The following is a 17,380-nucleotide window of genomic DNA, read 5'->3' on the forward strand; positions in this document are numbered from 1 at the left end:
CAAGGACCTACTCTATAGCACAGGGAACTATACTCAATATTTTGTAATAACCTGTATGGGAAAATAATCTGAAAAAGAAAATATATATATACCTATATATATATATTTAGTTATATATTTATATATAACTGAATCACTTTGCTGTACACCTGAAACTAACAACAGTGTAAATCAACTATACTTCAATAAAAAAATTAGAAATAAATAATTTAAAAGAAAAAAAGAAAAAAGTTACAAACATAGTGGATATTAACCTAAGTATAAAATACAAGACCCAACTATATGTTTGTCATGAGAAGCCCACTTTAAACGTAAAGACACAGATTGGTTAAAAGTAAAAGGATTGGGAAAGATACACCATGCTGATAGCAATTAAATGGAAGCTGGGGTAACTATATTAATTCCAAATAAAGATTACTTCAGAGCAAGAAAAATTATCAGGGATAAAGAGAAACATTATTTAATAATATTATCCGTGATAGATGAATTTTCCAGGAAGATGTCACAATGCTGAATGCATATGCTTCTAACAACAGAGCATCAAAATATGTGAGGCAAAACTGATAAAACTACATAAAGAAATAGACAAATCCATTATTATAGTTGGAGACTTCAACACCCCTCTTTTGGTAATTGATAGGTTGATCAGGCAGAATACCAGTGAGCTAGAACAGCACTATCAATCAACTTGATCTAATTGACATTTATAAAATATTCATCTAAAGAGAGCAGAATACACATTCTTCTCAAGTTCACATAGAACATTCACCAAGATAGACCACATTTTGGGTCATAAAATATACCTTAATAATTTAAAATAATAGAAACCATACAAAAGATGTTTTCAGACCACAATGGAATTAAACTAGAAAGTAGTAACATAAACATAGCTGGAAAACATTCAAATATTTATAGATTAAACCACAAACACTTAAATAACACATTAGTCAAAGAAGTCTCGAGAGAAATTTTAAAATATTTTAACTAAATAAAAGTGAAAATACAATTTATAAAAATTTGTGGGATGCAGCAAAAGCAGTGTTAAGAGGGAAATTTATGGCATTAAACGCACATATTAGAAAAGAAAAATGATCTTAAATCAGTAATCTAAGCTTTCACCTGAGGACACTAGAGAAAAAAGAACAATTTAAGCCTAAAGGAAGCAGAAGAAAAAAATAATAAAATTTAGAGTAAAACCAATGAAATTGAAAACTGAAAGCAATAGAGAAAATCAACAAAACCAAAAGCTGGTTCTTGAAAAGGTCAATCTTTCTTATGCTTAATGTTGGGAGCTGTACCCCAAACCTTCTATTCTCATTTACTATGAGTCCTGTTGTTTTTTCCCTATTGGCAACAGTCTGATGGCAGGAAGGAGGATTTAATAAGTGGATTTCTACTCTTCTCTTTTCCTGCTCTTCTCCTCATTAAATGCTCCATACCAGTGTTGACTCACTCTTATTGGAATTTTACTCCACCCTGTGTGGGGTTACTGTGAAACTTCGCATAGTTCCACCAACTTCTGAAACATTTAAGACATTGCTTTCATTGCACAATCTGATGAAAGGCTGTTCTTACCCCATCTCAACTTTCTTCCCGGTAAGTGAATTTTGGCTTGTTAGTAAAAGTCCACAGAGTTGAGAGAGGTACCATCTGCTGCCTCCCAAGATTAGGTCTTATATATGTTATCTTTTATATTCTGACTGTCTTATTTATTGTCAGATATAGTTAGTTCTGAGCATTTGTGACTTTTATGCCACTGTTTTCTTCTCAGCATCAAGAAACCAAATGGCCAACACCAAAGATTGCTGCTACCTCTAGGTGGCCCTGGAGGTTGAATGGAGTTGAGGAACTTTTAATTTCATGGATATTTTTCATCTCATTATCTACATATCTCCAAACTAGAGAAGCAATGAAATTTTGTTTTCAAAATGTGGTTGATGTTTCTGATCACTTTAGTGCTTTTGTGGGTGGTAAAGTTGGGAACTATGTGGTGGGGCACCTCATGAAACTATGTATTCTGTGAAGCTTGGCTTCTCTTTCAATGACCACAGAGCCAGCATCCACCCACCTTTCCTTTCTACTGGTGTATTTTTTGTTATATTTAAAAGACCCGTCTAAGACACTGATTTTTAGGTCTTGGAAAAAGGGAAATTTTGAGATTTGGCTTCTCTCTGGCATCCTAACTCACTCAGTCGGAAACACATTAACATTTTAAAAGTTTATCCTCTCTTTGTGGATCATATATGGTCTATGGCCATTGTATCACAGAGAGATGTTGGGGGAAGCTAATACTTACTAAATAAGTCATCCATGGCAGGTTCTAATAATTATGGGTACTTTACATCCATTATTTTATTTAAACTTCACACACTCTGTTTGGTGAGTAGTCTTACAATTGTCCTTGTTTTAAGGACAAGACCATAACGGCTAAAAGAGACTAAGGAAGATGTCAACCTTCTATACAGCCAGTGAACAAGGAATAAAACCCAGGGCTATGTGACTTTATGTAACTACTGTTTCTACCCACTAGGACCTTTTTGCTAACCTAAATGTCATGGGCATCTGACTAAAATGAGGTAATGAAATCATGTTGTATCTATCTGAGCATTGCCAACTCTCACCATGAAGATATATATTTCATCCATTCTACTCACTAGAGATCATTTCAGGGTCATTTAATGTCAAAAAAAAAGTATCTTTCTGGTAAAATAATCCAAAGTGAAAAGGAGTGAGAAAGGAAATTTCAATCATACTATGCATGACAACTGAAGGAATGAGTGATGAAGTGGGCAATCTTTCAGGCAGTTTCTAGCAGCTAGAGCTGACTGCCTTTGACTTCAGTCTACATATTCAGAACAATAGCTGTGAATAGAGATGTTTGCAATGCCAAGCAGAACAGTGTTGGTTTCAAGCGTTCCTTCCTTGGTGAATGATGGCAAACATGGTAGGGGAGGGCAGTTTGCAAAGTATAAAATCTATGTGACCAGCCAAAAGTTTAGCTCACATGGGGTAATTTTCCAGCCTGGCACCACAGGACTGTCATTTTTATTGTTCACAGATCCTGGATCTTCTGCTTCGAAGAAAGGTTAAGCTTTGGCCAAATGGGGTGCTATTAGCACAGAGAATGAAGCTCACTGGCATTAGAGTTTCCATCACTGCTCTTGTCAGCAGAAGCACTCTTTTCCATACACACCTCTAAGTTGTCTCTGGGTTTCAGGAGAAAAAGTACTGCATTAATCACCAAGGCAAGTTGGTGACCGTGAGCTCTGGTTGTTCTCCTGATTTGGGTCCTCAGGGTTAAAAATGAAGCCAGACACTGTGGAATGAACCCTAATTCCTCAGAGTATGGATAGTTGTTTATGTAGAATTTACTGCTGACTCAACAGATAGGCACCAACACATTCCTTAAGGGGAGAAGGTGGACAAAAGGAAAAGTTTACTTAAGCACTTATGAAGAACTTCAAAGCCTTTCTCTATTTATACAAGAATATGTAGAAAACCAATACAAGTCCAACATATTTCTCCAAACAAATATTATGAAGGGTTTCCATAATTTTAATTCCATTGTAAGAATGCATATTGAAATATAAGGTACTTCTCTCTGGGTTGTGAGATTACAGGCAATTCTACTTTCCCTTTGCATAAGTATTTTCCAAATTCTCTGCAATAATATTACTTATAGAAGGGTGAAAGAGGAGGAAGGTAATGGGAGGAGAATCAGGTAACTTCACACCTCACTGCCCAAAACTCCCCAATTCTAACTTAATGGCTAAAGCTGGACATCCATTATTGTATTTTTCCAAAGACCTTTTGGTTGACAAGACTGAAAATTTTAAAAATATATACATACATACATACATACATGATAATGGGAATTTGCTCTTCAATTTTGATAGCAAGAAGAAAAACAAGACGTTAAGCAAATGAAAGAGCCTAAATATTCAATACCAGGGAAGAGTGGAAAAAACAAGCCCAGAGAGGTAATAGAGGAAATAGTGTTTGACTCACCAGTAGCTATTCCAGCCTATATGTCTAAACCAATCAAGGCATTTCTACCCCCTTGTCTGTAACTGGCTCAGGAATGGGTCTCCACTCCAATTCTGACATAGAGACTAGACTCTACCAGCCTAGCTGGAGGCTAACTTCCAGGTTGGCAGAGCAGAGACCTTTAAAGAGTGATGCTATCAGACAAGCTCCGATCAACCATCTGCCTTCCTGTTATGTGTAATAATGCCTGTCATCATTGTCTGAGCACATTTAAGGTGTACTTTCTGTTACTTCCTGTCCAAAGTGTCTTATCAACATGAACGCAAAGCAAACTTTCTTCATAATTTTACTTAAGGTGTGGGCTTACTTTGCCACCCTATCATACTAGCACTTTTTCCCTTTTGTGAAAATTGAGGTATTGGTTCCTATATCTTGATAATTTGTCCCCACTTATGTTTTTATGTTTGTTAATCTTCTTCAGGATAAAGTTCCACTTCTAGATTTTCTTATGTCTGTGTGCTGCACATTGTAAAAACATAACAATGTGATTTAGGCCTTTAGTTAAAGGATTATGTACATAAACCACATAATAGCACATTCACTTATTTTAGCCATTTGAGTACACTGAAAGGGAACTTTCATTTATTTGAAGAATCATGTGCCAATCTTGCTTTAGAAAAAAAATACTGGCATGCAATCTAGCAAGAAGGGTACGCACACACACATGCATGCACACACAGATAATACTTTTTCACTGTTTCCTTGACAATTTTAAAATTTTCTTTAATGAACTACAGAAAAGTACAGAGAAAAGTGTAAAATCTACTTGCGTGCTCAGACGAACAAATATTACCATTTTGCCCGTTTTAAGTGTTTTGTGTTAAACATAGTGTTTTACATTTTTTTTTTTTTTTTTTTTTTACATTAAAGAAATAGGGGATTAAGTTTAAAGTTGAAGTTTATTCCTCCCTGGACCCATTTCTCTTTTTTCCTTCCCAAAAGTAGCTATAATGATGTACATATTTTAATGTATATATATGTCCATATGAATGAATTATAGCATCACTTGATTTCTCTTTTTCTTACTGATACATGAAAGTTTTTTAATGCAAATACTAATCTTTAATCTGCTGTATGTGTTGTACATATATTCTTCCAGCTGGTAATTGTCTTTGAAGTTTGATTATAGTGCCTTTCTTTCCTTCTTTCTTCCTTTCTGTCTTTCCTCCTTTCATTCTTTCTTCCTTCTTTCCTTCCTCCCTCCCTCTCTTTCTCTCTTTCTCCACAGAGACACCTTTCATTTGATTTATTAAACATATTTATCTTTTATTTTATTTTTTTAAACATCTTTATTGGAGTATAATTGCTTTACAATGTTGTGTTAGTTTCTGCTGTATCACAAAGTGAAGCAGCTATACGTATATATATATCCCCATATCCCCTCCCTCTTGCGTCTCCCTCCCACCCTCTCTATCCCACCCCTCTAGGTGGTCACAAAGCACCTAGCTGATCTCCCTGTGCTCTGTGGCCAATGCATGTGCCAACAGCAAGAACTGGCATTGCCAACAAGTCCTGCTGCCAAGGTTTCCCCTTGACCCATCTGACATTGATATTGGCTGGTCCAGACTGGGTTAGCTTTGGGCTCTGCTGGCAAAGGGATGTCCTTTCTATTCTGACTAGTTCACACTCTCCTTTTCTCTGGACCAATGTGTCTCCCTCCTGCCTTCTCTGCAGGGACTCCCAGCAGGTCATATGATGAAGGCGACCCTAGTCCTTGTTTGCACAGGATATAGGACCAAGACAGTCTCAGGCAAAGCAAAATGGTTCGGGACCCTACTTAGGGCCAAGAATATTGGTGCAAAATGGACCAAGGCCTTTTTTACCTTCAACAGGTAAAGCCAGTTGGTAGCCAAGCATCTCTCCTTTCATGTCCTACACCCAACTATTTAAGCACCTGTTGCTACTTAGGGAAGCAAGTCTCAGCCTTGACTGCAAATATAATCACCTGAAAAACTTTTAAAACTCCTGCTACATAAGCCACACCCTAGAACAATTAAATCAGAACCTTTTGGATTAGAACCAGGTATGCCATATATTTTTTAAGCATCCTGTATGATTCCAATATATAGCCAAGGGGAAAACCACTGGCTTAGAGCAATAGCAGTGATTAACTACGATACTACAGTAATATAACCATCACCTTGATTTGACTCTAATTTGGAGAGACTGTAGTGTTTTTAACCTTGATACTTTAACACATATGCCTCCATATAAGGGTCATCAGTATTTGGGTTTGTCAGTATTTTGGAAATGAGGGCCATTAATCAAGAGTTAAAACTAAACTAAAATTAGATGTAGAAGCACTTTCTTTCCAGCATCCATATGCCTCTGGCTTTTGTCTGCATAGATTCCTTTTTGGCAGGTTAGAACTGATGGAACTGGGCTGTCTCGATTGCAGGAGTTTCATCCCATGAAGAGGATCTCAGATTTAAAATCAACCAGTAACACTTAAAACTAATGGTTCACTGCTGTTAGCAGCTGGTAGACCTCTCTGAAGTCGGTATGAGTGATCTAAAATCATTCCCCTCAATAATCTTCCCTGCGGTGTGCCTCAAGTTGTCCCTGGGGATGCTGTCACCATTTGGAAGGATTACCCAACCATCTGAATGGTTACCATGCATGGACATGCTTGCTAACATATGAAACGAATCAAAAAAAAAAAATTTAGTTTGAAGCTGAAGTGCAGATTCACACAAAAATGTTAGTTTTCAGAGCATCTATGAAAGGTATTAAGTAGGCATTGGACTTAGACCCACTGAATATTTCTAGGACCTTCTATAAAGTCACTTTTATAAGCATTTTGCTTTTAATTATCTAATGATAACCTAAAACAAATAAAAAAGAAGCAACCTCAGCCCCCTATAACCACAAATATATTGAGTCTGATTTGAAGTGTATTTAAAAATCTTTTACCTAAGGCTAGTCTTTCACCAATGGGTCTCAAGTGGGAAAACAACATAGTTATGCTGTCTCCTATGAAGAGGAAAAACATGACTATTTTGTAATGAGAATGATACTTTGAAAACCCTCAACTGCTGCATTTACTCCTGGGACATCCCTAGTTCCTGGTTGTCTCTTGGTTTTCTGTGAACAACTAGTTCGGAGTACGCAGATTATATGCCTGTGAAGGAGAGCCCACGAGGCCTCCTGTCCTAAGGAACACAGCATTTCAGAGCATTTCTGAATACACTAGAAGAAATAAGTAGAAAATCTGCCCCTGCTGATCACTGAATGTGTAAAAAGTAAGGGAGACAGATGTGAGGCAAATCAAGAGGTCCTGTGTCCTTACGCCCCTCCGGCCAGAATCCTGGATGGGGTGGGACCCTAGTTTAGGGTCTGAGTCAAGTCATAGTACTTCCTTTCAGAGTCACATGGTCAGTGTCAAGGGCCTAATTAGCCCTGAGAATTGTGGATGATAGAGAGTGGGAGAGCTCCAAGGGACTATTAAAGTCTTGGCCTATGTACTTCTTGGCTTATAGAAGTGGTTATTTCTTGTAATAGAAGCCACATTGCTGATTATAAAGGTTCATCAGCGCTATATCCTGTATGTGTCTCCATAACCATTAGGGTGTATTAAATCCAGAGTATGTAGGGCAGGGCCAACATCATGTAATATAATATAACGCAGGCAGTCCTGGCCCCTGTTCCATATGGGATGTTCACAGGACACCCTGACCAGGCATACAAAGGACAACACATTGGAGACCAGCAGACCCAGAGGACAGCACTGGAGCCCAAGCACATAGAGCTGGACATCTTTGCCATCACTCCTATGAGATGGAGTGCACCCAGCCTTCCATGGATCCTGGGTGTCAGCTTTGGTAGAACAGTGGAAAGGGGAGGGAATTTAAAAGGCTGAGTAATTATCTAAAAGGAGACTGGGTTATCTGAATGGAACTGTTTAAACCCGAAGCGATTGAGATATATTCATGATCAAGTTAGTACTTCTGACCGCTGTGACCACTCCCTGCCCCAAGCTCACCCCAACTAGGATTCAGTGAGGTATGAGAAAGGTGAGATCAGTTATAAGAAATAAAATGTACACCTTTAACAGAAACAGCAGAGAATGACTTCTCCGTCTCTCACTATGCGACTTTGGGCAAGTCATCCATGTGCTTATTCACAAATGCCCTGTTCCAGGTGCGGTGCTGGGCACTAAGAATGCAGTGAAGAAAGACAGTGTCTTCAGATAGGGCAACCACTGTCTCTGCTTCCCACAATCTCCTTTTTTTCTTCCTATACTTAGGGCCTGCAGTCAATAAATATTACTTTTCTTACCCTTTCTCTGCCTCAAAAAAGTTTTTTTTTAAAAAACTTTGAAAGAGATAGAGCAAAACTTACCCCATTGTCATTGTTAAGAATTAAATGAAAGGATGGCCACAAATATAGGTAAGATTGCGGATGGTTTCGGTGAGTCTAATTTTTCATCCAGAAAAAAAAATCAATGAACTTGTTTTGAAAATAAGCTCCCCCCAAATATGTAGCCCACATATCAGCATTTCCACTCCCCACGGGCACTCTTCCTGTCCCATATGTGGGATCGGGAGAGTCTCGTTTCTTCCTCTCGCGCTGCTGGCCGCACTGGCTCCACATCGTGGTCTTCTGTACCTTCCCCTTCATCTTCCCATGAACCATCACTCACCTTTCCCTGCACAGTACTTGGATCCTTGATCCTTGTTCCTTGGATCTTTTCTCCCAGATGCCACTAAGCCAAAACTGTATGCAGCTTACATAATTTATTGTAAGACTGGGAATAACTAGAAAGATGGAGCAGAGAGGACATTTAAGCATTTTATTAGAAGCCTGTTTTCATTCACCCCCCCCTCAAATATTAGCATTGCATCTCCGTGTTGAAATTTATCCTTACTCACTCTCTATCAGAGAGCCATACTCTTCAAATTTTAACTCTATGATTTCTTACCCTCTTTAGAAAAGTGCCAGCGCCTATCCAGGGAGATTTTTTTTCTAGTATCCATTTTACTCTTCCAATCAAGGAAATTCCCTAAAATACATTTCCCCAATTGCCAATTATTCAGCTTGTTTTAATAAAATGTGCAGAGGGTTGGTCATGATCAATGCATTAGCACTCCAAGTCCAGCAGCACTTCCCAGGAAAACGTCCATGATCTAGGGTTATGTTTTTCTCTACTCTTGTAATAAGGACTTACATCCCCTTCATGCCTTCCTCAGGAACTCCTTCAGTCTCCTCTCTTTAATTTCTAGAAAAAATGGACACACACAATGCTATGTGCATGCATAGGTCCCTCTCACTAATTTTTGGAAATGACACACACACACACATGCACATACACACAACTATGCATACATACACAAGAATACAGGTACATTTTAAGGACATACACCTTCCAAGGGCAAACAATGATCCCTAGAGAAAAATTCAATTTCCAGTTAGGATGCAAAGAATGCAAAGGACTTTTACTTCCAAGGAAGCAACAAGTAACAGGATGAGAAAAATGATCAGTTTTCTATAGAACAATCAAAGAATGAGGATTAAAGGAAGTCTTGACGATTCCAGAGGACAAGCCTTTCTTAGGCAAGAGAGACATAAGGCAGTTCCATCCCTGGGGGCGATAGTCTGATATGCCCTAGCCAAAAACTAAAAACAACCCAAATGCCCATTAGAGGAGAATGTGTAAATACATTGTAACATAATTATACAACGGAATATTATTCAGCATCAAAAAATGAATGCCTGTGAAAATATGGATGAATGTCAGATCCATTATGTTGAGTGAGAGAAGCCAGACACAAGAGGGCATTGTGTATAATTCCACTTTTATGAAATGCAGAAACAGATAAAACTCCTTTATATTGATAGAAATCAGAAGAGTGGTTGCCTGTGTTTCATGGGGATAAACTAGAAGGAGACCTGAGGAACGTTATGGTTTGACAGAATTTTTTAATATTTCACTTGAGGTATCAGTGTTTAATTTATCAAAATTTATCAAATTGTACTTAAGGTCCATGCATGTCACGCTACGTCAGTTTTGCTTCAGTTAAAACAAATACACAGAAATATATCAAACTGCATGCTTAGTATTTGTATGTTTCACTGTAAGTAAATTATACCTCTAATTTAAAAAAGATATTTGAAAATCCATAACTGTTCCCTAGATTTATAATATGCTCTAAATTAATTAAAGGAACATATTTCTCATGATACCTTAGGTAGTGTTGTGAAAGACCTGTTATAAATACTTACCAGGTATGCCAAAACACACACATGCACACACACACACACACACACACACACACACACAGCCTTTCTGGTCTGACATCCATCATGGCATTTCTGACCCCATGCCCTCCTTGAGTGGACAAGTGTGGTGAGGCCAATGGTTCCACTTTTAGAACCACAGATGCAGGAAAGGCTGAAATGAAGCCTGGTCACTTACTGCAGGCACTTCCCTAGGTATCCATGATGACAACCAAGATTTAAAGGGTAGAAGATTTTCATTAAGCTTAAAATTTAGCTGAGTTGATGTCCCCACACCCCAGTTTCCTGATTAAAGAGACAAAGTCATTGCAATCTCAGATAAACCAATGGCTCAGAGACACCCACTTGCTCTGTAAAAACTCCAAATCAGACACACATGATAAAACAGGGTATAGCCATAAAAGTTGAATGTTTCCTGATAAGTAGAACTGGATGCTCTGATTCTTCTCTGCTCTGTGTTTTCTGGAGGTGAGACCTAGGAACACCAAACAGAAAGGACCAGAAATAATTCTTCAGCAGGCTTGTATGGTTGTCTGAACAGTCAGGCTAAACTTGCTACATTTGACAGATACACTATTTCCTCTGTGAGAAGTGGCCCATAAATGTAATAAATCTTCTCTTAATCCAGTGACAAGGGGTTGAGTATGAACTTTGGGTTTCAGTCTCTCAAACAAAAGAAAAGTTCATGGAATTCCATATGGCCTGAAGGGAAAAGAATAGCAGTCAAGCAGGAGGTGAGGAGACATTGACTGGGAATGTTTTCTCACTTGTCTGAGATATTTTCCGGAAGTAACCCTTTCTCCAATGCTCTGAACATCCAAATGCACAAATACGAGCTAGAAATGCCCCAGTCTTCATGCTCAGCTTGAGGCTGATGCCAGTACGTGGAGAAAGGCATAGCCAAGAGAAGCACAGAGAAATAGGACCAGACAGTTAGATTAAGTCCTCCCTAGAGCCTACTCTTCTGTATCTCTAATCATGTGAGCCAAGAAGGTCCCTTATTGTTTATGCAATTCTGACTTGGGCTTTTGCCTACTAGGGGCCAAAGAACCCTACTTGATATCCTGCTGAATATATTTGTTGAAATCACGTATGGCATTTTCCTGAAAAGTCACAGTTACCTTTTGGGAAAAGTTGATCATAATTGTCATATAATGCTATAGATATGCTCTCTTATGTATTGTCTGCAGAACGGTATTTTTTTTTTTTTTTTTTTTTTTTTACAGTAGGTCCTTGTTGGTTATCTATTTTAAATATAGCAGTGTGTACATGTCAATCCCAAACTCCCAATCTATCCCTATCCCCTTCCTTCCCCCCTGGTAACCATAACAGAACGGTATTTTTAAACCAATATATTTAAACAACAATAACCTTATGTTCAGAGGAAGCACAAGAAAGAATGTGAGGATTAATTCCTAAGCATCTTATATAAGAACTTTGCTAATGAGTTTGCCAGAATTACCGAAAACTATATTAGTGACATCTAATCTTTAATTATGGTTCTTGGAAAACCCTTGCAGGTTATATCAACTGGTCATTCACTGACTGTAATCATATGGTCTCTCTTTGAGAAAGAGTTGTTCTTGCAAATCCTGCAAGAATGAAGATGGCAGAGGGGATCAGGAAAACCCATCACCTTGGTGCATATGGAAGCTATCCCAGGCACCCCAACTGCAGGGTCTGTTTTTCACAGCATGAGTTCACTTCCCTTAATCATACTTTCTACTCTCCAAAAATAATGTGGAGGAAGCATACGTTATGTACTTAAAGATATACCATCTGTCTTCCTTCTCTGCCAAGAGAGGAATTCCTTATTAAAATGAAAGCCTTGGGTCATCATAGGAAGCAGAAAGCTAAGATAAATGTCTTTTCTTTTTTTCCTCCCAAAGCACATGTACAAAACGTTTCCCATGGCCACTCAATGGAACAGGTGGATACACTTAACTTTCACACACAGGCTGTTAACTGAATGCAAACCCGCAGCCTGAGATTCTTTAACATAAAGGTAGTAGGTCTGATGCAACAATAGGAACAAAAGTTGAAATGTGGAAATCTCAGCCAATAGACTACGGTGTCCCTTAGGGCTAAAATCTTTGTATCTCCCAAGCCCGCCCAGGCATGGAGCAGGTACAGCAAATATTTGCCAAATGCATATAAATACAAAGAACCATATCATTAACCCAGTGATCTCAAACACTTCACATTAAAATCACCTACTGTTATTTTAAAATCACCACTCTGCTAAGTGGCTAAGATTCTCCCCAGGTTATTAAAATCAGAATGCCAAACTCCACAGGTGAGCCTGACAAAGCGATCGTCTGTATATTTAGCTTATACTGAAGCAAAACATTTAAAAACAATAACTTTTGTAGTCTATCCTCTTCTAGTCCTTTGCCTCCATATCAAGGAAAAGTTTTGGTTCAGTAATAGAATCAAATCTCAATTTTTAAAATGAATTGGATATTGGTGATAGAAGTGTGAGAAATAATTTTGAAGTTGAATTTAAAAAAAAAAAAAAAAAAAAAAAAACTTTCCTAAATTAATTTCAGCAAAGATTTCAGCGAAACTCAGGAATGCTGTGAAAATCAATATATGTCCAACCCCCTCAGATTAAACCTCAAATAGAGGATATGTAATGAAAATAATTGGTTTTATAAGATTTCCAGACCAGGAATGCTAATTCTGGGAGACTTCATAGGTCTTCAAATTGTTGAGTTTTCACCCATCCTGAAAATGACTCTTTTAACTAAGACTTCTGAGAACAAATTCTGGTTTATTACACCAAACATGTCTCTCGACTAGAACATCTTGTCTTTTTCTCTGAAAGTAAAATGACTCCCGGTAGTCAGTGCTGTGCTCTGAGCCATACCTACCGAATTAGAACCTTAGTTTTAACAAGATTCGGGGCTACACATGTGCACATGAAGGGCTGAGAAGCGCTGGTCCAGGGTAAGTGGATCCAGACCGTGGGCCATCTCAGGACCTCGGCAGTAACAATTCCGTGCATAGGAGGAACCGTGGCCATGTGAATTGCTTGGAACTCAGCAAAAGCTGCATTCTTAAATTGAGGCCCTTAAAATTTAAAAAAAAAAAAATTGCCTTTACTTCACCTGTGTTAAGACCAGTATTCAGTTGGAGGCTCACAGTCTCAGAGATATTTCATGTCTGGAGAAACAGACATCTTTTTCCCATTGTCCTCTTGGCTGGGGAGCGACTACCCTGCCTTATGTTGTGTGAAGGTCTAGCGTGGATGGCTGGGACTGAGATCATAGGTCCATGCACCCATCTGGACAGTAGGTGAGAGCCCTTCTTGCTCTGAAATGAATAAGGAGGGAATGCCCTGTATGATCTCTTGGGGGAAAGACCAATGAGGGTGGGGAAACAACATGTTTAGGCTGAAACATTTCCCCTTTTCAAAGTATGGGCTTAGCTCCTTTAGAGAATCTTCTCCAGCATAAAGAGCCCTGTTAAAAAACATGAATTTCCAAGATTAACAAGGTAAACAACAGACCTATTCTGCCCTTTTCACCCTTCAAAACCTACTCTATGAGAGAAATCAGAATTGTCCCTTCTGTACCCACCATTTCCTAAGCCATCTCCCCAAACCCCAGCACTCAACAATTTTTAGTAGGTCTCTAATGCTTTCAAAAAATACTCTTTGCTCGTCTGTAGAATATCACCTGCCAAAATGGTATTACTTCTCTGGGTGTGTAAGAATGAATGGTTTTGAGCTACAGATATGAACATAATATTGATACAAAATATGAGGACATTTCTATATTCCAAAAGAGAAGATCAATTCATCCCTGAAATATACACAGCAGAGTCTGAGTCTTAATTGCTCCTGAGTATCTAGCTGTACACATATTTGTGACAAATACTCTGTTAGCAGTGCCACATGGAATGAAGTAGCAAAATGTGCTTAAATCTACTATACACAGATGCTCCATCACCCACAAAAAGAATATGTCTTTATGCTATTATGTCAGAACCTTTGTAATTAGAATACGTTGGGTTCTGAACACGTTAAGACATTCCTTTCTTTTCCCTCCATGCTTATAATATACACCAGTTATTAACTTGCGTGAATTAAATGAGATAACAAGTACCATACTCCCAGCATAAATCCTGGTACAAAGCTGGAGATCAATAAATGTTGCCCCGCCTCTCTTCTTTCTCAAACGTAGAGGATCAAGAAGAATTTCATGGAGGAAAGGGCCTTTTAGTGAAAACTTGAAAGAAAGAAGGGTGTGAATAGTTGGAGAAGTTGAGGATGGAGGGGATTCCTTGCTGAGACAGGAATAAGCAGATTCAAATATTATGGAAGTAAGCAGAGACCAGCAGGAAGTATCATGTAACAAAATGCATTGAGAAATATAGTGAGAAATTACTCTGGTAAGACAGGCTGGAGGGAATTTGTGAAGAAAACGTCTCTTTCAATAAAACAATCTTGAATCAAACTATATATAATGATGATGAATAATTTTTACATTCTGAGAATATATGGAATATCCCAAAGTCATCTTTTTTTATGCTCTGAAAATTCATATTCAGGGATTTCAATTTGCCTAAGAAAATGGAGAACCATTATTTAGGGTTGAGCAGGTCTATTCTGTAACAAGGGACTGCTTTTTGGGTCACCTTCCCGTGAGTTTAGGAGCTGAAAAACCCATCAGTGATTGTTATCTCACCTCAAGGCTGTTCTTTTTCACAGAGCTTGCTACTCTTAGGGATATTTGATAAAACAATATGAAACAGAACAAGTACTGGACAAGCACAGACCAGGACCTAGCATATACAAAGTGTTTAGTAATTTATATTCTTTGACATAAACTTGATTTTAGTCCTGATCTAGCAGTCCTGGGCCATCCTTATAACTAATTGCCTGAATGCCTTCGGGCAAGTCTTGTAATAAATCTCCAAGTCTCAACTTCTCATTTGAAAAAAGGGATTATAATCTGTCCTACATAAGGATGATGAAAGAATATTAGATGGAATATATGAAAGAGCCAATCCCAATCTCTGTCTGTAGGGGGTGGGCAGACAATAAAAGCTGACTGGTTCATGATCCCAAGGTGAAGCAAAGCTGTGAGTTGGAGCTCCTATCCGACCCACTACATCAAATCACAAACAGATGAATTTTAAGGATCTTGAAGGATTCTGTCAAGACAAAAAGTTTTCTTTTAATCATCTTCTCTTTTTGATCTGAACGTTGGTGATGAGTCTCTTTTGTGAATCCATTCTTTCTGACCTAGCTCAGAGAAAGGACAAATGGTGAAATAAGGAATCTGTGCAAACATCCCCTCATTCTATTGGGAAGATCTGTACTTTTAGCCTCTATTTTCTCATCTGTAAAGTGGGAAGTACAATCAAGTGGGTGCCCAACCACCCTTCCATTTCTAATTCTCTGAACCACATTTTGTGGTAGGCAAGATATCTACGTATGTGATACCTTGTGCATATTTATATAGTTACTCTACTGTCAAAAATATATTTTCATTTAGCTTCATACTTTTCATCTTATTTATTGCTCCTAGAAACCTTGTAGGGAGGTATTTGCAATCTCCACTTGTTTTAGATAAAGAAACTGAGACTCAGAGAGGTTAAGTAGTTTGCCTAAGGTCACAGGTGAAATGAGAAACAGAGCAAGAGCACGGATGTAGATAATGTGACCAAAATTCTCTCTTCTCTTCTTTACTAGGTGTCCCTGGAACTCAACATTCTGGGACCATTTGCTCAAGAACATTTTGCAGTTTTAAGAAGTTGCTGTGAATGAAGAGTTCTCAGGTCTAGTTTTTTGTTTGTTTTTATAATTTTTATATATCTCTTCCTTCCTGTCAGTGTGACAACTATCATTTTTCTTTGCTATCAGTATGCCCACCTCTGACAGTCACCTCTCTCTTATCTTCTTTTTAAACTACTGTGGCTTTAAAAACTGCCAAACAGAAGTTGTCAGAAGTGCATGAAGAATGATGGGTCTGGGAGGCAGGGCCTGGGATTTCTCCTGGAGTAAAGTGCACAGACTTCGACTTCCTCAGACCTTCACTGAGAAGGCTCAGAAGTCCATTTTCATTCCTTGGTGCTCAGAATAAATTAGACTCATGGATGGGGAATTCTTGGTAGATGAGGTTTCGTTGTAAAATGATTGGTCCTGTGGTTGTTTGTTTTATTTATTTTGATACTGCTTTTCCTCCTTTGGAAACACTAGACTGTAACCTCATTCAGAATGTGCCTGTCCGTCACCTCTTTCTCTCGCCTGCCTGGCACAGAGACAGCAGATGTTTATTCATTCACTCATTCATTCAACATACATATTTTAAGAGTCTGTTACATGCCAGGCACTATGCAAGATATTGAAGATGCCTGGATTGAGACTCAGATACTGACCTCAAACTGATGACAATTTAGTAGAGCCGTGGAAAGAAAAATAGGCACAAAAAAGAAATGGGCTCTGTGCATAGTCAAGATACATCTTGAAGATACTAGGAGGGCTGCTAATATCTCATCAGGAGAGTCTTGCATCTTGTATTGAAACAGGTGTTTTTCAGGAACACAATGTAAAAGAAAACGTTTCAGGCAGAGCAAGCATCACATGCACAAATGGGAGACCTCAGGGAACGAGGCTTGTATGATCTGAAACCACAGTTAAGTTGGTATCACTAGAGTGTAAACCACCAGTGTGCCGGCAAACAGTCTTTCTGAAAGAAAAAGCCTTGATTTGCAGCGATTGCTGCTCTCCAAGGGGCAAATCTTCCCACTATGGTCAATTTCAAGCTACCTATGGTTTGACAACTAACCACCTTGCAAAATTCCTGAGTACTTAACAGTTATCTCTTGAGTTGGGTTCCAATGGTGTGCTCACCATTGGAAACAACCAAAAAAAAAAAAAAAAAAAAAAAACTCATTGTCTCCAAAGAGAGTACAACAAAGTTGTCCCATATTATCCTATATTCTGTGGGAAGTCCAATGACTTACCCCGGTTTCTAACCCCCTCAGGGCCTTAGCCTTTGACACTGCTCCACAAGGACATACAAGGAATTCCGCCCTCTTCCTTTTTTTTCCCCCCAAAACAGTGCACTTACAGCATTTATAAATA

General features: G+C 38.4%; 1 long non-coding RNA gene across 1 annotated transcript in view; it reads left to right on the forward strand.

The window, feature by feature from the left end:
- Nucleotides 1-1,539: 1,539 nt before the first annotated feature.
- LOC137760566 (uncharacterized) overlaps nt 1,540-17,380 on the forward strand; it is a 33,323-nt gene continuing 17,482 nt past the window's right edge. Inside the window, exons 1-2 of the long non-coding RNA XR_011073365.1 lie at nt 1,540-1,596; nt 15,986-16,071. This is a non-coding gene — a long non-coding RNA (uncharacterized lncRNA). The remainder of the gene's footprint in view (nt 1,597-15,985; nt 16,072-17,380) is intronic.

This window comes from Eschrichtius robustus, chromosome 1 (assembly GCF_028021215.1).
Source record: "Eschrichtius robustus isolate mEscRob2 chromosome 1, mEscRob2.pri, whole genome shotgun sequence".
Taxonomy (NCBI): Eukaryota; Metazoa; Chordata; class Mammalia; order Artiodactyla; family Eschrichtiidae; genus Eschrichtius; species Eschrichtius robustus.